General features: G+C 36.1%; 1 long non-coding RNA gene across 1 annotated transcript in view; it reads right to left on the bottom strand.

Moving 5' to 3' along the window:
- LOC135205948 (uncharacterized) overlaps window positions 1-21,030 on the bottom strand; it is a 95,081-nt gene extending 74,051 nt beyond the window's left edge. The window contains exon 1 of the long non-coding RNA XR_010312640.1: window positions 20,646-21,030. This is a non-coding gene — a long non-coding RNA (uncharacterized LOC135205948). The remainder of the gene's footprint in view (window positions 1-20,645) is intronic.
- Between the last annotated feature and the right edge of the window lie 3,538 nt (window positions 21,031-24,568).

Raw genomic sequence — 24,568 nt, forward strand, 5'->3', positions numbered from 1 at the left:
AAACAGCAATTGACAGTTAAAAGTTTGAAAGGTGTAACAGGAGGAAAACCTCGCAGTTGCACTATGAATCTGTTGTTAGGGGAAGGTGGAAAGTAAGATGGAAGAAAGAGAATATGAAAGGAGTTATAGCAAAAGAAACGAAATGGGTTGCAGCTAGGGGCCGAAGACACGCTGCAAAAAACCTTAAGTGATGCCTACAGTACACCGCATGAAGTGCACTAACGGCACTACCACCTACGGGGTATATATAATATATTATATATATATATATATATATATATATATATATATATATATATATATATATATATATATAACTATTTTCTCTAATTATTCCTATTAAAAATACTAATCTACTTTCACTATCCATTCCTAAAAAAAATATATATATATTACCAGTTTACTTTCACTATCCGTATAGTGATGAAAAATTTAACCTCATCGATCAAAGGATCAAGGAAAGAGTTCACACTTTTTCGTGATGCTGATCGATTCACGTAATGAATAATATCAATAATAACAATAAGAATAAGAATGCAAAAAGATATAAATAACCTTTACTATTACTCGTAAGACACAAAATGCACTACAAAAAGAAGCATTACTTTCTATGAATGTCCACAAACATAACGATCACTGTATACAATAGAACAGAATATGTAGAATTTTTGGCCAAAGGCCAAGCGCTGGACCTATGAGGTCATTCAGCACCGAAAAAGAAACTGACAATGAAAAGGCTAGAAAGGTATAACAGGAGGAAAACCTCGCAGATGCACTATGAAGCAGTTGTTAAGAAAGGGTGAAAGATGGAAGAAAGAATATGAACAGATTAACAGTAAAAAAACGTGTGTGAATGGGTGAAAGATGGAAGAAAGAATATGAACAGAGGAACGGTAAAAAAACGTGTGTGAATCTTCGACTGTCCCACTTACTGCTTCGACATAACTTTCAAACACAGGAAGAAAGTGACTTTAATAGAGAACGTACTAACAAGGCTAATGAAAAGGGCATTGTTATAGTTTCTGCATTTCTCATTACTGAGGGGAAATAATGCTTATTAGTCCAACGAAGCTTCGCTACAAACACACAAACCAGAGAGAGAGAGAGAGAGAGAGAGAGAGAGAGAGAGAGAGAGAGAGAGAGAGAGGATGGACACGGGGTTGGACAAGGTAAAGATACACTGTAAGAATTAAAAAGAAGAACGGATTTGAACAGGTATTTTCAAAGGTTAAATGAGAGAGGACCTTACCTTACAGACTTACATCTTGTTCGGGTTGCCCCAGGTCCCTCAGTGTGAGGCACCTCTAATGTCTACCAGAGAGTTGCTAGTACATCTTCCGGTATATTTTGCATCTTCCAATCTTGGATGGTCTGGGATGCAGTTTAGATATTTGTCGAGCTTATCTTAAACACATCTACGCTCACTCCGTGATATATTCCTCAGATGAGCTGGCAACCGCATTGAATAGACGCTGCATTATCGATGCTGGTGCGTAGTGGATTAATGTCCTGTGTGCTTTCCTTATTTTTCCTGGTATAATTTTTGGGCGGCAATATTAATCTACCTCTGCTTGCTCTTTCTGATATTTTAGTTCCATGATATTTTCTGCTATTCCTTCTATCTGTTTCCATGCCTGAATTATCATGTAGCGTTCTCTTCTTTCCTTTTCCAGACTATATAATTTTAAGAATTGTAGTCTTTCCCAGTAGTCTAGGTCCTTAACTTCTTCTATTCTAGCTGTAAAGGGGACCTTTGTACACTCTCTATTTGTGCAATATCCTTTTTGAGTAGTGTGGGTACCATATCATATTGCAATATTCAAGTGGACTACGAACATATGTTTTATAAAGCATAATCATGTGTTCAGCTTTCTTGTTTTGAAGTGCCGTAACAACATTCCCATTTTTGCTTACATTTTGCCAACAGAGTTGCTATTTGATCATTGCATAAACATGTTCCTATTCATCATCACACAAGGTCTTTAACTGCTTCCTTATTTGTGATGGTCTCATTATTAGGTCCTTATATGCATATAGCTTTCTTTCTCTGTCTCCATAATTTATTGATTCAAATTTATCAGAGTTAAATCCCATCCTATTTACCTCTGCCCAATCATATACTTTGTTAAGGTCTCTTTGTAGAGCGTTCCTATCTTCATCACAAGTAATTTCTCTACTTATTCTTGTGTCATCTGCGAAACTACTCACTACCGAATCCTTAACATTATTGTCTATGTCTTCAATCATAATAACAAACAGTATTGCAGCTAACACCGTACCTTGCGGCACACCGGATATTACCTTGGCTTCATCCGATTTCTCGTCGTTTGCATAACTATCTGTTTTTGTGTTGTGTAAAAATTCTTTTAACCATCTTCCTACTTTATCCACGATATTGTGTTTTCTAATTTTCTTCGCTAATATATTTGGTCTACTTTATCAAAAGCTTTTGCAAAGTCTAAATAAACCAACATCTGTTTCATTTCCGCTTTTCATATTTTTGAATATGTTTTCACGGTGGACTAACAGTTGGGTTTGTGTACTTTTTCCGGGTACGAAACCATGTTGTCCTTTATTAAACAAATTATTTTTTATTAAATGTTCATAATATTTTTCTTCATTACCCTTTCATACACTTTCATTATATGTGATGTTAGACTCACAGGCCTATAATTACTTGCCTCTAGTCTTGATCCACTTTTGAAAGTAGGGGTAATATACGCTAATTTGTGCTCATCATATATCTTGCCTGTATCTACACTTTGTCTTAATTAATATTGCAAGTGGCTTTGCGATAGAATGAACTACTTTCTTAACAAAATAGCAGGAATTCCATCAGGCCCTGCAGCAGCTCCATTTTAATTCATTAATAGCCTGCACAATATCAGCTTCATTAATATCTATGTCAGCTAAATATTCACTATTTTCATCCCTTACTTCTATATCATTATCTTCATTATCTATTCTAGGGGTGAATCTCTCTTATATCGTTCTGCCAGTATGTTGCAAATTCCTTTTTTTTCATTCGTTAATCTCCCTTCAATTCTCAGAGGGCCTATTTCTATTCTTCTTTTATTCATCTTCTTCGCATATGAGTATAATAGTTTGGGGTTTTGCTTGATATTTATTAGGGTTTTTTCTTCCAAGTGCCGTTTTTCATTTTCTTTTGATTGTATAATCTTTTTTTCCTGCATTTTCTATCTTACTTTTTAGTTCTATAACTTTCCATGCATTTTTTTCTTTTGCAAGACCTTTTTTCCACTTTCTGATTTTCTGGAACAAGATTCTTCTGTCTCTTGGTATGCATGAATGATGTTTACTTTCTTCTTCGGTATATATTTTTCCACTATTATCTCCAATATTTTATATAATATCTCGTATTTACCCTTATGTCATCACTTACGAAAATGTATCCCAATCTTTGTTTAATTCTTCATTAATTTCTGACCATTTTATATTTTTACTGTAGAAGTTGTTATTTTCCATATCCTTCCCACTTTTCATTTCTTGCTTATCTCTATTTTCACTTGCTTTGGAATGAACTGTTAATTCTATGACATTATGGTCTGAAATACTCGCATTATAAACTATTATTTCTTTAACATAATTCATCTCGTTCACAAATACTAGGTCTAAAGTATTTTCCTTTCTTGTTGGCAGGTGATTTATTTGTTGAATGTTGTATTCTAGTAGCATATCTAATAGCGTTTTCAAATTGCCTCTTATCTTCTGCACTACTATTACTCTCTTTTTTTATATGTATAAGTACAACCACAATTCTCCTATTCGTTCTTTCCATTCTACGAAAGGAAAGTTGAAGTCTCCAGATAGGAGAATAGTCCAGTCCTTGTGATTTCTACATATATCATCCAATTTTTCAATTATTAGTCAAACTCTTTAGTATTAGGAGGTTCTATATATTACTATGTTCATCAATTTTTCAGATTCAAATTCTACCGCTATTAGTTCACATTCTGAGTTACTATATTTCTCATATATTTTCCTTGTTTTTTGTCTTTCCCATATATTGCGGTTCCCCCTTTGATTCCTATTTTTTCTATCTGATCTATAAGTTTGGAACCCTTTTATTGATCATCATTCCCCAGTCTCTTGGGAATACCAGGTTTCACTTATATTCATTATATCTATTTTCTTTTCATTTTGGGTTAGTTCTTCTCCTAAGTACTCTATTTTTCTTTTTGAGTTACTCGTAACTAAAACCCTGCGCATTCATCACTATGATGGTGGTTTGCGTGTTTTCTCCTTCATTTAATACTGATAGTAATAAGGATTTTCCCATGTCTCTTTCTGTTCTGGTATGTTGTTCTTTTTTTCATTTCCAGAAATTCTGACATTAAAAAAATCCAACTTTCCATAATATTTGATCTTCCTTCATCATAAATTATTCATTTTGTGTGAATCTGCAATTTTCTCGTTTCTGCAATATCCTCTTGCATAATAAATACAGTTATTATCTCTTGAGTAGAATTTCGGAGCTGATGCTTTGAAATTCTTTGCTGACACTCTGCATATCTCATTGGTGGTTTGCTTTCTCTTTTACCTGATATTCTTGATTTCTCTCTTTATTTGTTTCTTTCTTATTTTGGATTTTATTACTTGGTTGGTTGGTTATTATTGATTATGATTCATGGCTACAGGGTGCATATATTTGCATTTTTTGTCGAAACTTACATCCTTTTCCTTCTTTTAGGTTTTTACATATTTTTGGATGCAGATCTCTGCAATCATCCCCATATCCATCTAAGTATGCACATTTACCATATATTTCATAGTTTTGACATATCTTAGGATGTTTGTAGTACATCTTTCAAATCTGCAATTCCCTCTTTTCAAAAGGTTGCAGATTTTGTCTTTCTTCTGTCATTTTTTTTCCTCTTTCCCGTCATTGTATAGATCTGGGTAGAGCCTCTTCGGGATTTGCTTTTCTGTTGTCAATATCGTAATTTATTTCTTCGTAGGTATGCTGCTTTATTGTCATATGTAGTATCAATGAGTATCTCTGCATCCATACTTTTATCTTGTTCTTTGTTTTCCTTATTTTTTTCTGTCATTTCATTTTTGTTTACTTCTCTTCCGTTTTCTCTTCTTCTTTTTCTTCTTCTTCTTCCTCTTCTCTTCTTCTTCATCCTCAACTATTTGTACATTCAATCTTGATTTAATAAAACATTGTCTATCCATGATAGACATGTTGAACAAAAAATTTTGTATCTCTCAAATCTTGTATTACCTCAGCACACTGTGGATGGGTCGGAATGTTGCATGCACATTTCTGATTAGGTTTTGTGGATTGACTATGCTATACCAAACCTTACACAGTTTGCATGCTTTGGCATTCTTTTTCCTAATGCATCAATTAGTATATTCAACAAGATTCACCTTATTCATTTTCTTTGTCGGAATATGTTGGTTTATGTATATTTCTTTATGAGTCTCTTGACCACTTGGATTTTATTGGAACTTCTTCAATTATTTTCAAGATGTTTTCATTAGATTTGTTCCAGTTTGAAGGATTATATCCTTCTAATATCTATGAAATGCTTTTGTATCTTTTTGGTTAGGACTGTTGCGATTTCATAGATGAGAAAATGCCAGTTCCCTTCCTGCTACCTCATCGTATTGCGAATCTGCTAGACACGCCAAATTACGCCACCTTTTCCCGCAGTTGGAACTTACTGCCATCTTGTTCTGATTTATAGTATTACACTTGATAAACTAACTTAGAAGACGCTTTATCCTACTATTTTCACACTAATCTTATCACCGATAGTTCACGAACACTTTCTAGATATTTCTCAAATTCTAGTCGTATGTTAAACTTGTGATATCTGTTGATTATTGTGACTTCACGCGGGTACGTCTCACCAAGCAAGATGGCTACTATGAGAGAGAGAGAGAGAGAGAGAGAGAGAGAGAGAGAGAGAGAGAGAGAGAGAGAGAGAGAGAGAGAGAATGGATATGGATACGGGGTTGGACAAGGTAAAGAATTATTACAAGAATTAAAAAGAAGAGCGGATTTTAACAGGTATTTTCAAAAGTTAAATGAGAGAGAGAGAGAGAGAGAGAGAGAGAGAGAGAGAGAGAGAGAGAGAGAGAGAGAGAGAGAGAGAGAGAGAGAGCCTTGTCTGCTGCCAGCAATAGACCAAACTGAGAACATGCACCAGCGTAAGATGGAGAACATTTAATGGAAGGTGCATGAAAAAAAATTTCCACATACAGACACATACATACACACACACACACACAAGTAAAGACAGCACTAGAGAGTGGGAAGATGAAATAAAAGCAATGAAACGTAGGATACGCTGTATATTTAAATGCAAATAAAAAAAACATTTAAGACAAAACCTCTGAAGTAAGAACAAGGAAAGGATAAGTCTTCACCCGAGTCCAGCTGTCGACATCACCTGAGTTTTGTTGCGAGAGAGAGAGAGAGAGAGAGAGAGAGAGAGAGAGAGAGAGAGAGAGAGAGAGAGAGAGAGAGAGAGAGATATATATATATATATCTATATATATATATATATATACATGTGTGTGTGTGTGTAAACACCCCAAGTCTCTCTCTCTCTCTCTCTCTTGCACTCAGGCTTGATTGCCCAGATAAAGTCGTCACAGATACTTGAAGACTTCAGAGACACATCTGGAATTGTGCAAGCTTTGGGGATTGTAACATTCGCCAAGACTTTTCAAATATGAGGATGATCTCCAAACCATTGAGAGAGAGAGAGAGAGAGAGAGAGAGAGAGAGAGAGAGAGAGAGAGACCTTACCTTACAGACCTTACAACTTATTCGGGTTGCCCCAGGTCCCTCAGTATGAGGCACCTCTAATGTCTACCAGAGAGTTGCTATTACATCTTCCGGTATATTTTGCATCTTCCAATCTTGGATGGTCTGGGATGCAGTTTAGTTATTTTTCGAGCTTATTCTTAAACACATCTACGCTCACTCCTGTTAAATTCCTCAGATGAGCTGGCAACGCATTGAATAGACGCTGCATTATCGATGCTGGTGCGTAGTGGATTAATGTCCTGTGTGCTCTCCTTATTTTTCCTGGTATAGTTTTGGGCACTATTAATCTACCTCTGCTTGCTCTTTCTGATATTTTTAGCTCCATGATGTTTTCAGCTATTCCTTCTATCTGTTTCCATGCCTGAATTATCATGTAGCGTTCTCTTCTCCTTTTCTAGACTATATAATTTTAAGGATTGTAGTCTTTCCCAGTAGTCAAGGTCCTTAACTTCTTCTATTCTAGCTGTAAAGGACCTTTGTACACTCTCTATTTGTGCAATATCCTTTTGATAGTGTGGGTACCATATCATATTGCAATATTCAAGTGGACTACGAACATATGTTTTATAAAGCATAATCATGTGTTCAGCTTTTCTTGTTTTGAAATGCTGTAACAACATTCCCATTTTTGCTTTACATTTTGCCAATAGAATTGCTATTTGATCGTTGCATAACATGTTCCTATTCATCACACCAAGGTCTTTAACTGCTTCCTTATTTGTGATTGTCTCATTATTAGGTCCCCTATATGAATATAGCTTTCCTTCTCTGTCTCCATAGTTTATTGATTCAAATTTATCAGAGTTAAATACCATCCTATTTACCTCTGCCCAATCATATACTTTCTTAAGGTCTCTCTGTAGCGCGTTCCTATATTCATCACTACTTATTCTTGTGTCATCGGCGAAACTACTCAGTACTGAGTCCTTAACATTACTGTCTATGTCTGCGATCATAATAACAAACAGTATTGCAGCTAACACCATACCTTGTGGCACACCGGAAATTACCTTAGCTTCATCCGATTTCTCATCGTTTGCAATAACTATCTGTTTTCTGTTGTGTAAAAATTCTTTTAACCATCTTCCTATCCACTATATTATGTTTTCTAATTTTCTTCGCCAATATATTATGGTCTACCTTGTCAAAAGATTTTGCAAAGTCTAGATAAACCACATCTGTTTCATTTCCGCTTTTCATATTTTTGTTTATGTTTTCACGGTGGACTAACAGTTGGGTTTGTGTACTTTTTCCGGGTACGAAACCATGTTGTCCTATATTAAACAGATTATTTTTTATTAAATGTTTCATAATATTTTTCTTCATTACCCTTTCATACACTTTCATAATATGTGATGTTAGACTCACAGGCCTATAATTACTTGCCTCTAGTCTTGATCCACTTTTGAATGTAGGGGTAATATATGCTAATTTGTGCTCATCAGAAATCGTGCCTGTATCTACACTTTGTCTTAATAATATTGCAAGTGGCTTTGCGATAGAATGAACTACTTTCTTTAACAAAATAGCAGGAACTCCATCAGGCCCTGCTGCAGCTCCATTTTTAATTTCATTAATAGCCTGCACAATATCAGCTTCATTAATATCTATGTCAGCTAAATATTCACTATTTTCGTCCCTTACTTCTATATCATTATCTTCATTATCTATCTAGGGGTGAATTCTCTCTTATATCGTTCTGCCAATATGTTGCAAATTTCCTCTTTTTCATTCGTTAATCTCCCTTCAATTCTTAGAGGGCATATTTCTATTCTTCTTTAAATCATCTTTTTCGCGTATGAGTATAATAGTTTGGGGTTTTGCTTGATATTTATTAGGGTTTTTTCTTCCAAGTCCAGTTTTTCATTTTCTTTTGATTGTATAATCTTTTTTCTGCATTTTCTATCTTACTTTTTAGTTCTATAACTTTCCATGCATTTTTTTCTTTTGCAAGACCTTTTTTCCACTTTCTGATTTTCTGGAACAAGATCCTTCTTGTCTCTTGGTATGCATGACTGATGTTTACTTTTTTTCTTCGGTATATATTTATCCACTATTTTCTCTAATATTTTATATAATATCTCCGTATTTACCCTTATGTCATCACTTACGAAAATGTTTTCCCAATCTTTGTTTAATTCTTCATTTATTTCTGACCATTTTATATTTTTACTGCAGAAGTTGTATTTTCCATATCCTTCCCACTTTTTCATTTCTTGCTTATCTCTGTTTTCACTTGCTTTGGAATGGACTGTTAATTCTATGAGAGAGGAGAGAGAGAGAGAGAGGAGAGAGAGAGAGAGAGAGAGAGAGAGAGAGAGAGAGAGAGAGATTCCATTTTCAATTTCAACAAACTTGCTGCTATTGCCCATCATATGAAAAGATAAGGATAAAATATGCAATAATTTTGAGATAGTGAACGTTTCTGTATCAGACATCGTACTGTAAAATTGTAAACTCGAGTGGAATATTTAGTAAATACGCCTCCACACTTCTTTAGTTTATGTTTACCAAACGCAGTTGTAGTAGTAGTAGAAGGAAGGGACATCAGCCTTTGAAACGGCTCCCGCTGTGCATCACTGTAAACCCTGAGCATCAGCAGCCAATGGTCAAAAAGTAATCCTTTGACACAAAATTCTCCATTTCATAAGTGCACTGCTTAAATCCTTCGGTGAACCTGATCTCGAAGCCCCTAGGACAGTGTTTCTTAAACTTCCTTGTGCAGCGGACCCCTTTCATTAAAATTACTCATGTAGCGGACCCCTTATTATGATAATTTCCCTCTTGGGTATAAAAGTGTTTTCAGGGTATATATAATATGTGGTGCTAGAATTTCTACTGAATTATTTATTCATGGCTTATCTTCAACAAAAATGTTTACATTTTACTTGAAATAACTTTCACAGCATTATTAATTTTGCAATTTTGCACACAAATTTTAAGTGAACTTAACAGCAACGCTTCCTCCTCACATTATCCTGAGGACCCCTTGGAACATTCCACGGACCCCTGGGGGTCCGCGGACCACACTTTAAGAAACACTGCCTTAGGATAAACGCGCGCGCACGCACGCACCCAAGCGCACACACAATCTCCTGCTACTAACGTTATCAAAGAACCACACATCCGGGTGCCTGTAATTAGTTTGCTCCTGTCCAAAGGGGGGTGTCGCCTTGCCCTCTGTCAACACCATCGAGGCAATTACTGTCTGAAGACGACTCCGTTTTGGCTGATTTAGCTTTGCTGGTTTAGCTCTAGCCACTCTCAGAATTTTCAAATAAAACGCCGCAAGTTTCTCAGTTGCTTTCCTTTAAGCACAACGAGAGACTGGCGTCCAGCAGGTGCCAAATGACATTCGGTATCTTCAAAACATGTGTCATTCAACAAAACAACAGTCAAAATTATTCTTACATAAACAAAAAGCGGGTGCACACAGACTCTGTGTGTATGTGGAGAGAGAGAGAGAGAGAGAGAGAGAGAGAGAGAGAGAGAGAGAGAGAGAGAGAGAGAGAGAGAGAGAGTTGAAAATGCGGCTCACTATGAAGCGAAGCAGATATCCGAACTCATATAGGCCTAGATATAAGATCTGGCTATGTTCTGCCAACGGAATATCATATTATAATCAGATATATATTCTATACATAAACCTATTACAAACATACACGCAAAAACGTTAAAAGGTATCCATGTGCTTCCCACAAACTCGCGCATCAAGAAAAGAAAATGATAACGAAAGGTTTTATCAATTCCATTCGCTGACCCGACCGACTCTTATCACAGCAAAGCACGAACCAATCTCCCAACACAATGAAGGAAAATATACGACGCATGTTCGGTGCTGACTGACCTTATAATCTCATCAGGTCTCCACGCTCCGCATTAATGAAGCTGTGATAAGAGAGAGAGAGAGAGAGAGAGAGAGAGAGAGAGAGAGAGAGAGAGAGAGAGAGAGAATTTCAATGATGGTGATAATGCGCTGAAGGTAATTCAAAGGGAATCTTTCGTTGTCTGAGCAATTCTCTTCATCACTTGCCAATGAAAGGCGCCTGGCGTAAGCTAAATCGAACGACATTTCATCATGGTAGCCTACTCTATTCGGTCCTCGTAGTACCCTTGAAACACCCGTTTGCTCAAAACTCGTTTACTCAAGATTCAAAACGAAAAGAACAATAATCACAATACATCCTTCCCAGTAGCCTACTGCTGAACACTGTTATCGGCATTTACTATGTATATGCAAAACAGACATACACTATTATCCACGTGCACCTGACCACATAGGCCTATAAAAACGATACCAAAGCATCATGACATGTAAAATAATTAAAATGATTGGGTAATACTTCTGAGAAAACCTCCACACATATATATATATATATATATATATATATATATATATATATAGATATATATATATATATATCATATATATATATATATATATATATATATAAATCACCTATCCTCATTATCTTGGTATTCATAGACACTTCTCTCTCTGGCAAGTGACCTTGAGGAGTCTAGCAGAACAGAAGCAAATGCCAAGAGTTACGGGAATACATCAATAAACGACGTCGAGTCGTCAATATCATAATTTAAATGTCGCCGCCCCAACTACAAACACGCGCGCACTTCAGACCCAATTCTTGCCCAATTTAGACTGGAAATCATGAATCCTCGTATAGCATGGTTCAGTGATTCGTTTCTTTCCATTTACTACAAGCTTTGCACTAACCCCCCTCTTACTTTTTGACTTTACAACTCAAAGAGCTATGGAAAGAATAATGATGGGAATAACACTAAGAGACAGGAAAAGAGCAACATGGATACGAGAGCAAACTTAAGTAGAGGATATTCTAACAAGTAAGAAAAAGAAATGGGCGTGGGCAGGACATATAATGAGAATGTCAGATAATAACAGATGGACGAAAAGAATAACAGAGTGGGTCCCTAGTGATTGCAAACGAAGCAGGGGAAGGAAGGAAAGACGATGGATTGACAAGATAAGAAAATTTGCGGGTATAGAATGGCATAGAAAGACCATAAACAGAAGGGAGTGAAAGGATGTGTCTGAGGCTTTTCTCCTACAGTGGACTAGCAACGGCTGATGATGATGATGATGAGACTTTTTGGCTACTGTAACCGTTCTTTCTTAAGAAGCCGGTCTATTGTCACTTCCTTCAGTCAAACCTTGGCCGTTTTTCATCTTTTCCCTTTTCCTTTTGTTCAGGCTTTGGGTTACATTTAGTAGTTGACTGGGGGAGGGTGGGAAACAAGGAGGTTATCCCGACCTGCACAACTCAGCAGACGATTGAGTCGAAAGCTTATTAGATTAATATTAATGACCCAAGTCTTATCTAATCCAGTCAGTAAAGTCCATTTATTTTTGTACTGTGAAATTTTTTGTTTTGTTTGTTTTTGAGTGTATGGTGTTTTTACGTTGCATGGAACCAGTAGTTATCTAGCAACGGGACCAACGGCTTTACGTGACTTCCGAACCACGTCGAGAGTGAACTTCTATCACCAGAAATACACATCTCTCAATCCTCAATGGAATGCCCGAGAATCGAACTCGCGGCCACCGAGGTGGCAGGCCAAGACCATACCGATCACGCCACTGAGGCGCTTTGATATTTCCGGTGTCTATCGAAACTACAGAAATTTGCCCAACCTCAGTGTCAGTAAAAAGTAGAAATTACATTCACAAATACAATTTTTGCCTCTTAATGCCTTTACTAAAAGTATGCTCTACCAGTCAATGCAAAAATAAATGCGAAAGTAACTTTTACTTACCAGGTAAGTAAAAGTTACTTTCGCATTTATTTTTGCATAATTTGGGATATTTTGACTCACTGAACTTTTAAACCATTACGCAAATAGTTCCGCATGGTGAACCTTTCTTTCATTAGTGGCTAAATACCCATTAATTCGGGTGAAATTTTCGGTTTCTCACCAGAAACTGACTGTTTTAAGAACCGTACTGCTGCTTATACGTTTCTCCGAAAGAATTTCTGAAGGCAGCAGTCGAAAACCGAAGAAAAAGGTCTAGATATACACACCTTGCCGAAGAGTATATACATAGTTTCTCAAGATTATTCTCCAACCCTTGCCCTATTACTGTTCGCATGGATGTAAGGTCATGACTGCATGACTTCCTGAGATCGCTATCCACCATCCACACGGCGACCTTTCCTACTTCCCAATAATTCTTTGGAACGGATGTGCTTGAGGTATGCCACCCTGAATAGCAGATGCGGTATTCAAATGGTGATTTAAGCTACATTTACTTAATCATTCTTAAGGTTTCATTCTGTTCTCGACCCACTAAAATATATAACCCTTGGAGAGATGCAACTTACATTTATGAGGTGATTTGCCAAATATGTTTCAAAGTCCAATGATCAGTCAGGTCAATATTGTTTGTTTGTATGGTGTTTTTACGTTGCATGGATCCAGTGGTTATTTAGCAACGGGACCAACGGCTTTAAATGACTTTCGAGCCTCGTCGAAAGTGAACTTCTATCACCAGAAATACACATCTCTGACCCCTCAGTGGAATGCCCGAGAATCTCGTGGCCACCGAGGTGGCAGGCCAAGACCATACCGATCACGCCACTGAGGCGCTAAGTCAGGTATCTTTAAGAGTGATGGGTTTGTGTTTACTATTGGTGTTCGAATTCGTCTCCCCCTCACTGCGATTAAAATTTGATGGTTCTGACGCAGGCTGTACTTAAGACGGTTATTGTTGAACTGTTAAAGTGTGGCATTAATTTCGGAACGTCATTAATATATCTAACTTGATTTAAAATTGATTTGGCTTGATCACTCTGATCTTTGACACTAATAGTTAAAGCCTGTTGCACCTTGCATAAATTCATATTCGAAAAGTGTTTAAAACTTGTTTTTAAATGGGTTATCGCTTGCAGTTCCCTCTGAAAGCACACCTGTCCTTATCAACCTACATTTCGGGTGTTCATGGTTGTCATGTTTGGTAATTGCATATGAAGGATAAATTAATACATTTGATCAAAAATATATATATTTTACTTCTACTTAACGGACCATTAGAACAAGTTTAGTCCAAACATTAATCCCCGGTAAAACTCATGTTTTTTAACACCTCTTCACATATCAAGTTCATCAACCTCTAAACACATTATGGTGAGCGTCTATAAGCCACCAATGATGCCACGTCAGAAATTCTCTGAGTTATAAAAGAATGGCAGTAACTCTGGCTGACTCTAACAGCCAGAGTGAAAAGGAAAGAACATCACTATCAGTAGTTTTCATACATACTGAAAAGATGATTGTTAGGAGATTACATTTTAGCTAAAATGTTTATTTCTCGTTTCAAAAATATATATTCCAAGATATTTAAACATCTGACTTGTGCATAAAGAAATGAGATCCTAATGTTGAGAAAAGCACTGTTGCTACAGACGCGTTACTAACAATACTTCAGTGGATGTATACAGTATTATGAACAGGTCATAGCCGTGTTACTACAAACGAGGCGTTTTACGAAAGCGCGGATCCCTATTGTTATACGCGCGTCGCGTTTTTCACGAAGCGCGTATTTATCTCTCTCTCTCTCTCTCTCTCTCTCTCTCTCTCTCTCTCTCTCTCTCTCTCTCTATATATATATATATATATATATATCTATATATATATATATATATATATATGTGTGTATATATATATATATTATATATATATATATATATATATATATATATATATATATATATATATATCAATAGAGTGGCTGAAATTAGTATCATAAGCGCGTTAGCCAGACTTCACCGTATTGCCCCCTGCTCACTAGTCCAGTGCTACCAGCGCTTGAAAAATCTTTCAAGATCTTAAAAATTAACTCAAAGGTTGAAAGCTTGAAATAAAAAAAATGTGAAAATCTCCGAAATCTCGAAAGTTATGTACATAAAGTGATGAAACAGACAATCTAGGGAAAAATGAAAGCAAGTTTCGTTCAGACAGCTGCTTAGTGTTCTTGTCACAACTTAAGTGTCAAATATTAGAGGGGTTTCGTCTATAAGAAGACAATGTCATTGCCATGTTACACAACGTGGACCCAAAGGAAGCAACAAGTATATACTAAACGACAGATGAAGTCCATCATTAAAATTGCTCTGAACTTTCCTTCTTAGTGTCTGAGCATCAGCTTGATGACTTACAAGAAGAAAGGATGGCCCTTATTTGGGCAAAGGAGGCAGTGCATCCCATGCTTGCTTTCGCAGGAAGTACATACCTGAATTTTGGTATAATTCAAGGAATATATTAGATGAAAATGGTCAGTCCAAGGTTAGTTTATTGTCTGATTTCATGTGTGGCCTTGCACTGCCAGACTCTTCAGTCTGTGTTGAAAGCATATTTCCCCAATTAAATCTGGTGAAGACGAAACAAAGGCAGCTCTTTTGATGGCATGTTTTGTTGCGCTTTTTGAACAAGGTTTCAATTCTGAATCAGCGCTTTCGTAATACGCCCACTACAAACCCCAAATTAACAAGAGCGGAAAAATGTATTTGGACTGATTTCTGGCAGCTTAGATAAGAATCGTCATCAGGGTCTGGGATTGATGATTAGTAAGTGCCAGCAGAGCTCTGTGGGTTGCAACTTATCAATAAGGACTACTCTTCATCAATTCAAATCGATTCATGAAAGAATTAACATGGTAGATGCATATGCTTCCAAGAAATGAAGCGCAAGATTTTATAAACTACTAAATGAACCTAAGAATACTGCTAGGCAGTTCATATTGATTTGCTGGAGTGACTAATGTAATTGTAGGTAGCAGCAGCAACGGTTGACGTGGGAGAATGGAATGAGATCTGGCAGGGTTTTTTTTTCCATGATATGTTATGATTGGTAGAACTATTTGAACACTGGTATCCCCCAAAATAAGGGCTATTAGATATGGTGAATTCCACAACTATATATAAGTTTGCTATTACTGTAGTAGAAGGCAGCTTGAGTCCATTCTTGATGTTGTTATTAGAAGAGGTGGAGGTTAAATAGTGACCATCGACTAATTATATCCAAGAGTAGAGCTGTAAAAAAAACAATACCAAAAATGATTAATGTCCAACACAACAAGGATGCACTATTAAGGAAGGACATGTGCAGATGTGGGAGGAATTTAGCGTAAAATGCATAACATCAGGCTTTTAAAACACAGATGAAATGAGCATATTAATAGTGATTAGTTATAAAATGTTCATACATACCAGGAATGCTATCAGAAATGGACTATGATTGTGAGTAAAAAGTGTGGATGTAATTATGAAAACGAGCCTAACTAAGAAATGAGATGGGTGGTATTAAAGATTAAAGATTGACAATCCTAAGAGGGAAGTCTTGGAAAATTCATTAGTCAGGAGATATACCAAACACAAGTGGGGAGCATCTTTTTTTATGGAAAAGCCAGACACTATTACCAGCAATAATATGACAGTGAAGTAAGAGCTGTTAAAAGTGAACATTTTTCACCATAAGATACTTGTAAAGATAGAAGGAATGCACAGGAGAAATTCTGATGTGGTTTTGAATAAAACCATAGACCTGTCAAAGGGTCTAAGAGAGTGAAACTGAGCAATGACAGGATGCGATTAATCTGACACTCAGATAGCCCCATAAGATGATCTGATACCCAAAAATATTCATCATAAAGTGGGGGGTTCAGCATAGGTCCTAGTGACTGGATAAATAGCATAATGATCTGACAGTGTGGTAATTTTGTGGGTTGCCATTTTGCTATAAGCTGTTTTGAAATATCCTGTAAAATTATTTCAAACAGATTAGAACCAGCAGTTGAAACTTTGCTGACATATAAACAAGTTGATTTCAGTTAAGAAAGTCTTCATCAGATACAGTAGTCATTGTTAGACATTTAATGCAATAAGCCACTGAGATAAAAGTTCCATCCTTAGTGTTGTGTAGATTTAGATAAAAAAGCAGTTGACAATCATTTCACACTATGCTTTATAGATGATTGTGAGATTTTACATAATTTTTTAAATGTCTGGAGATGTTATTTTGAGTTTTCATGAAGGCAACCTATGTAAAGGAAGTTCTGATGTAAAATTAGGGGCAATCTCTGCAAAGTAACAAATATTATATAGCTGAGCAAAGAGTTGTTGCAGAAACAAATGTGTGTATTAACTGGAAAGAGTGCAGAACACTAATATATCTTGATTATGCTGACAATTCAATGGCAAACATATGTTCTGAGACAATGCCACTAACAATAGAAAACAGTCAGAAAAGCAGTTTCAACTGTCAAAACCAGAAACAATAAATAAGAACAGATTCATTGATGCAGATGGAGTAAAAAGAGGGTTTAAAAGGTTGACATTCAAGTATGACTGCCTCAAAAGATGGATCATTTAAATATGAGCTAATAAGAAAAACTAGAGACAGTTGGAATGCTCAAACATAAGTGGAATAATACATATATTGTTCCACTGAAATAAGAATTTATATATATACTATATTTAATATACTACACATTTTCATATGAAGAGATAAACCATGATACAACTCAGTTATAACAGAGGAAGGGTTCTTTCACCTTAAGGACAATAAAATTACATTACTTCTGGATGGATATAGATGGCATATTTTTACAAGAGACATGGAAAACTAAAGCAGGAGAAACATGGCTAAGAAGCATGAAGGGAGAGGTTGAGGAGGAATGTTGAATAGACATTTTCAGGAAGAATTTACCAAGGCCCCTTACTCCAACTGGGGTCACACAGGAGTTGATTAATTGAAAGATTGACCTTGCAAATGAAGTTGCAGAGATGATGTGTTCAGCAGCTGAAAAACACATTAACATCTTAAAGATAGAGGTCTGGGCATTATATGAAAAGGGGACAGAAGATTTTAGCTGGCAAAGCAATATATAAAGTAACACAACACTTACCAAATTAAGTGCAAAAAACCACAGAAATAAAAAAAGCATCCAGGCTAGAAGAACACAACAGCGATGGATGGGAACTAATCTCACTTCTAACCCCAAACGCCTGATGGAAAAGTCTGAAGCAAAATCACTAATGATGACCATGAAAAACGAAGGATACTAAACATATGCAAATCTACATGCATACAAGGAATAATACTTTTAAAGACCATGTTAGTGACCAAGTGGATATCACAGCATTTAAACATTCTGCAAAAGACCAGGTAAAGCTAAAAGTACCAATAGCCAAACTTTCGAAAAAGGAATTTGGATGCAACCCACTTGTCTTCTTTCCCATTGTTTTTTAACATAGAATTTGGTTACCGGCATACATGACCACAGTTGTTGTGAAACAACTAGTGGAAATCTAACAATAAATCAGATCAGATTAGGATTAGTAGTCCTCCTTCAAAAATTACTACAAAAATTACACATTTCAAACAAAGAAATCTTCAGGAAACTGTTAGCTAGAGTTAGAACTTTATAAACTAATATAGTTTTCCAAAATCAATAGAAAGATCCAAAAATTTTAATTCAAAACTTATCAACCACTTCAATTACTGTGGATGTGGTCAAAAGTTTGAAAGAGCCATGTATATACAGATTTAAAAATTGAGTATGCAATAAATTTTCTGCAATCTTATTTCCATAATAAGCAAACATTTTCTGAAGAGGAAAGGCTTTTCTATAAATTCTGCTCAAGAGTTAAATGCCTCCATTTGTACATGGATTGCCAGTACAGCAAATTCTAAATATAATTTTCAGCATTCATCCCCAAAATATTTGCCATTTCTCCCTTAACACCCTGTAGCTAACAGTCATGTATCAAAAGGGAAATTGCAATGTCCTCATACATAATCATAGAGTACAATGGTCACAAAACAAAACGATAAAATAAAATGCAAAATAAACTTAGCTTACCAACATAATGTAAACACTAATAGCCGAACACATACAGTACCACACAGTCATCCATTAATGACAATACACATCCTGGGAAAACAGATGCTTAATATGCACCTGTAAATGAAACCTATATCTGGCATTTATATCACATCTAAGTATGTGTGTGTAATCTCCAAAGAATATTACTGATTTCTATACACTGCAAAATTAATTATCATGGGTTTCAAATACAGTGATACATGATACCAATAACTGATTTAGGGTGGTATCTCCCACTCAAGCCATGATACCACCAGATCTTCCAAATATCCACACACCAACATGATGCGACAATCTTAGTCTAGAAACAATATATCAAGATGCCTTAAAATGTGGTAGAAAATTTTTGTAGTGATATATGGCATAAGACATTAAAAATTTCTAAGACTATGGTTAGTGACAAGTTAATACAATTAAAATTTTCTTTAAAAAAAAAATTATATTTACGCAAGGAAAAAAGCTAACATCAAATTCCTTTTCCATTTATATTACACTGCATTTATGTATGGCACAGACAGATATACAAAACCCTCTGGACAAAGAACCACTAATTAATCTTTACCAGTAAAATCTCCTCTGCAAGTTCAAGCAAAGATACAGTGCATTACTGCCCTCATGTGATTCTCCTGGCATTTCAATAATTATTATTAGTTATTTCATAATTTTCTTTTTTCTAATAATTGATCTCTTTCTGTATTTCCCATAACCTTCTGTTACTTCTTTCTTAGGAAGCTTGAATTTAAGGTTAATGGCCTGTGTGGATTTGTTCCATATGTGTAGGGTTCATCTCCTGAACCATAACAATAATGATAATAGGTCTAGGAGGAAGTGGAATTCTGAGAAATACAAATAAAATATAGTAATGTGCTTAGCCTAGGCTAGACTACACCAAAATACTTGCCTAACCTAAACAAACATGTCTTGAGTCAATAAAAACTAAAAAAATATACAAAATGTTCGGGTGAAGCATATTTCAGTCAAAATAAACAAATACAGTGGCGTGATTACAAGTTTATGCAGGTATCGTGTTAGGTTAGGTTAGTCTGAGGTCTTCTTATCTTCATATTACTATTTCTATCATGAAATTAATATCATAAAAAGATGAGTTTGATATGCAAGTTTTGTCATGAAATCCTTATTTCAGTTCAAAACAGTTAAGTATATGTTGATGAAGAAAATATGAAATTTTGCGCTGTCGGCCATAGCCTAGCCTACACTTCTTTATGTAGGCCAGTTTGAAAGGCTGTGAAAAGGGTAATTCCTAAGTATGCATCTAATTAGTAAAAGGTAAAACTCAAGTTTTTTCATATTGACAAAATCGCTTCTCTTGTCATAAGCTACATAAGCCTGAGTCTAAAGTAATTGCAGGCCTATGTCTAACACTGGTCTAGCTTAGGGCCTATGTGAAGGTATGCAAGATTGCTATTTCTATGAGGGCTATAATGGCCTTGCCCTAACTTAGGCTTTTTATTCACTGAACAGTTTAAGCCTATATGAATCCTATAAAGGCTAAACCAGTTTAGCCTTTACAGGCTAGTGAGCATGAGCTGACATAGGTCGGGCCTAACCTTACAGATTAAGCTGTACATGATTAACCCTATTAAGGTTGGACATGGTCTATCGACCAAATAAGCTTGAAAAGCTTTCGTCCTGCTAACAAAAACAATACAAATGTGTTACCTATAAAGGATTCTTCATGTCCGGGTGAAAGTATGAAATGTAATCAGCTGTAAGTAACTTCAGGGGAGGAGATTTTTTAGTGAAGTAGGAGTGAGAGTGTTATGAGCAGGTGTAGGAAAAGATTGAGGTGGTGGTGGAGGAGTAGGAGCAGCAAGTGGAAGAGGAGGATGAGGACGACGACGGGCAGCTTTTTAATACTAGTTATTAAAACAACATAAGTGATTTAAAATGACTTACTGTTCGGGTGAAGGTAAGAAATATAATCAGCTGTTCTTGACAGGAGGAGTAGGAGGTGGTGGAGGAGGGCCCTTCAAAAAAACTCCTCGCTTCCCCGAAACTTCTGACACTTCTCGCCCTCGAAAAACTCCGAAAACCAACGCAGCTAATTCCTCTGAAGGCATCAAGCACTACACTTTCACAACAACAAGCATTCCCGAAGCACGACGACGATAAAAAGTTACCGGTAAGTAACTCGCGTTTGGAGGCACTCCGAACCACCTGCACTAAACTATTTCTCTCTCAGACTTTACCATAAGCATCGCTCACTGGCCACGCGTTGTCATGGCAACCAGTCCCAAAGGGCCGAGGTAGCGGCGTTCCGATTTGTTGCTCGGTTGTAAGGCGCTCCCTGATTGGTTCGCAGCGCACGAAAAACTCGGACCGAAACACGGGGTAAGGAATGTCAACAAATACATGACATGATTACGTGATGTTTCCTGCCACGGGCCTCTGTTAAACAAAATTAAAGTCGGTACATAACTAGGGTATGCACATGGATCCATAACCTTCAATATATACATCGGCAATATTACATATTATGAATTATATAAGAGTTAGTTTTTCATTTTAGCAGATCAACGTATTACCTACTACGTTATTAATTGCCGAGGCAAAAAAATTCTAATTGGAAAAAAACTCAATACACTGAAACGATAAACGATAATTATAAGCATACATTATATATTTATATCTCAATGCTTCTCAAAATGGTGTAATCATCTTTAACATCACCGCCGGATATAATGAAACATTGCCGAACATAACACTGGCACGCTAACAGTTGATGGTGAGTAATCCTGAAATTGGAATTGGACACACACACATACACACACACATAGATATATATATATACGTATATATATATATATATATATATATATATATATATATATATATATATATATATATATATATATATGTGTGTGTGTGTGTGTGTGTGTGTGTATAGTATATAAATATATATATATATATATATATATATATATATAGATATATATATTATATACATTATATTTATTCAATTCAAGCTACAAATGTCCTTTAATATCTAAATTCACTTTACCTCCCAAATGATATATTTTCATATATGTACCGAAGGGGAATTTTTAAGTTGATAAACAAATTTCGTCCCCCCATGGGATCGAACCACCGTCCAGGTGACGGGGACGGAAAATCAGGACAGTCAGTGACGCTATCATCGCAACAGAGAACGCCATAAGTTTCATATCGATTCTGACCTTACAAATCACCCTCGATCTGGATGCTTTTCGTAATTAGAATCGAATATGAAACCCCGCCTCTACCCCCCATGTTGGCCAATTCGAGCGTTTGACAGAACGTAGCCTTTTTTGTTATGATAATTATCACATCGAACCGGATCCATTTATATCAAATTCAGCTACAAATGTCCTTTTTTTTAATATCTAAATTCACTTTACCTCCCAAATGATATATTTTCATATATGTACCGAAGGGGATTTTTAAGTGATAACAATTTCGTCCCCCCCCATGGGATCGAACCACCGTCCAGGTGGACGGGGAGAAATCAGACAGTCAGTGACGCTATCCAATCAGCCAACAGAGACGCCATAAGTTCATATCGATTCGACCTTACAAATCACCCCTCGATCTGGCAATTGCTTTCGTAATAGAATCGATATGAAACCCCGTCTACCATGTTGGCCAATTCGAGCGTTTGACAGAACGTAGCCCTTTTTTGTTATGAATAATTATCACATCGAACCGTGATCCATTTATATATATCAATTCAAGCTACAAACAATGTCCTTTAATATCTAAATTCACTTTACCTCCCAAATGATATATTTTCATTATATGTACCGAAGGGGAATTTTTAAGTGATAACAATTTTCGTCCCCCATGGGATCGAACCACCACCGTCCAGGTGGACGGGGACGAAATCAGGACAGTCAGTGACGCTATCCAATCAGCCAACAGAAGACCGCCCTAAGAATTCATATCGATTCTGACCTTACAAATCACCCTCGATCTGGATGCTTTCGTAATTAGAATCGATATGAAACCCCCGTCTACCATGTTGGCCAATTCGAGCGTTTGACAGACGTAGCCTTTTTTGGTTATGAATAATTATCACATCGAAACCGTGATCCATTTATATATCAATTCAAGCTACAATGTCCTTTAATATTAAAAATTCACTTACCTCCCAAATGATATATTTTCATATATGTCAGAAGGGGAATTTTAAGTTGATAACAATTCGTCCCCATGGGAAGAAAATTGTATCACTTAAAAAATCCCCTCGGTACATATATGAAAATATATCATTTGGGAGTAAAGTGAAGTTAGATATTAAAGGACATTTGTAGCTTGAATTGATAATAAATGGATCACGTCGATGTGATAATTATTCATAACAAAAAGGATACGTTCTGTCAAAACGCTCGAAATGGCCAACATGGTAGACGGGGTTTCAGATCGATCTAATTACGAAAGCATCCAGATCGAGGGTGATTTGTAAGGCAGAATCGAATATGAACTTATGGCGTCTCCGTGGCTATTGGATAGCGTCACTGACTGTCCGATTTCGTCCCCGTCCACCTGGACGGTGGGGTTTTCGTCCCCCCATGGGACGAAATTGTTATCACTTAAAATTCCCTCGGTACATATATGAGAATATATCATTTGGGAGGTAAGTGAATTAGATATTAAAGGACATTTGTAGCTTGAATTGATATATAAATGGATCACCGGTTCGATGTGATAATTATTCATAACAAAAAGGCTACGTTCTGTCAACGCTCCGATTGGCACATGGTAGACGGGGTTTCATATCGATTCTAATTACGAAAGCATCCAGATCGAGGGTGATTTGTAAGGTCAGAATCGATATGAAATTATGGCGTCTCTGTTGGATGATTGGATAGCGTCACTGACGGTCCTGATTTCGTCCCGTCCACCTGGACGGTGGTTCGATCCATGGTGGGGACGAATGTTATCAACTTAAAAAATTCCCCTTCGGTACATATATGAAAATATCATTTGGGAGGTTAAAGTGAATTAGATATTTAAAGGACATTATGTAGCTTGAATGATATATAAAATGGACACGGTTCGATTGTGGATAATTATTCATAACAAAAGGCTACGTTTCTGTCCAAACGCTCGAATTGGCCAACAATGGTAGACGGGGTTTCATATCGATTCTAATTACGAAAGCATCCAGATCGAGGGTGATTTGTAAGGTCAGAATCGATATGAACTTATGGCGTCTCTGTTGGCTGATTGGGATAGCGTCACTGACTGTCCTTGATTTCGTCCCTGTCCACCTGGACGGTGGTTCGATCCCATGGGGGGACGAAATTGTTATCAACTTAAAAATTCCCCTTCGGTACATATATAAATTAAATATTCATTTGGGAGGTAAAGTGAATTTAAGATATTAAAGGACATTTGTAGCTTGAATTGATATATAAATGGATCACGGTTCGATGTGAATAATTATTCTATATATATATATATATATATATATATAATATAATTATATATATATGATATATATATATATATATATATATATATATATATATATTATACATACATACTATATATATAGTATATATATATATATATATATTATATATTATTATATATATATATATATATATAGGTATATATATTTATATATATATACAATGCTGCCAGAAATCTTAAGTATCGTTTGTAGCTTTTTTTACCAATATTAGTATCTTTAATCCATGAGTATTATCAATATGATAACCGTATATGTATGCAGTACAGTAGCTGCGATGTGTTTATCACATGTAAAAGTGACTTGCTATTAATATGCATATTGTACTGTATATATAGTGTACGAATAATGGCTTATGCGCCAGATT

This window comes from Macrobrachium nipponense, chromosome 29 (assembly GCF_015104395.2).
Source record: "Macrobrachium nipponense isolate FS-2020 chromosome 29, ASM1510439v2, whole genome shotgun sequence".
NCBI classification, from domain to species: domain Eukaryota; kingdom Metazoa; phylum Arthropoda; class Malacostraca; order Decapoda; family Palaemonidae; genus Macrobrachium; species Macrobrachium nipponense.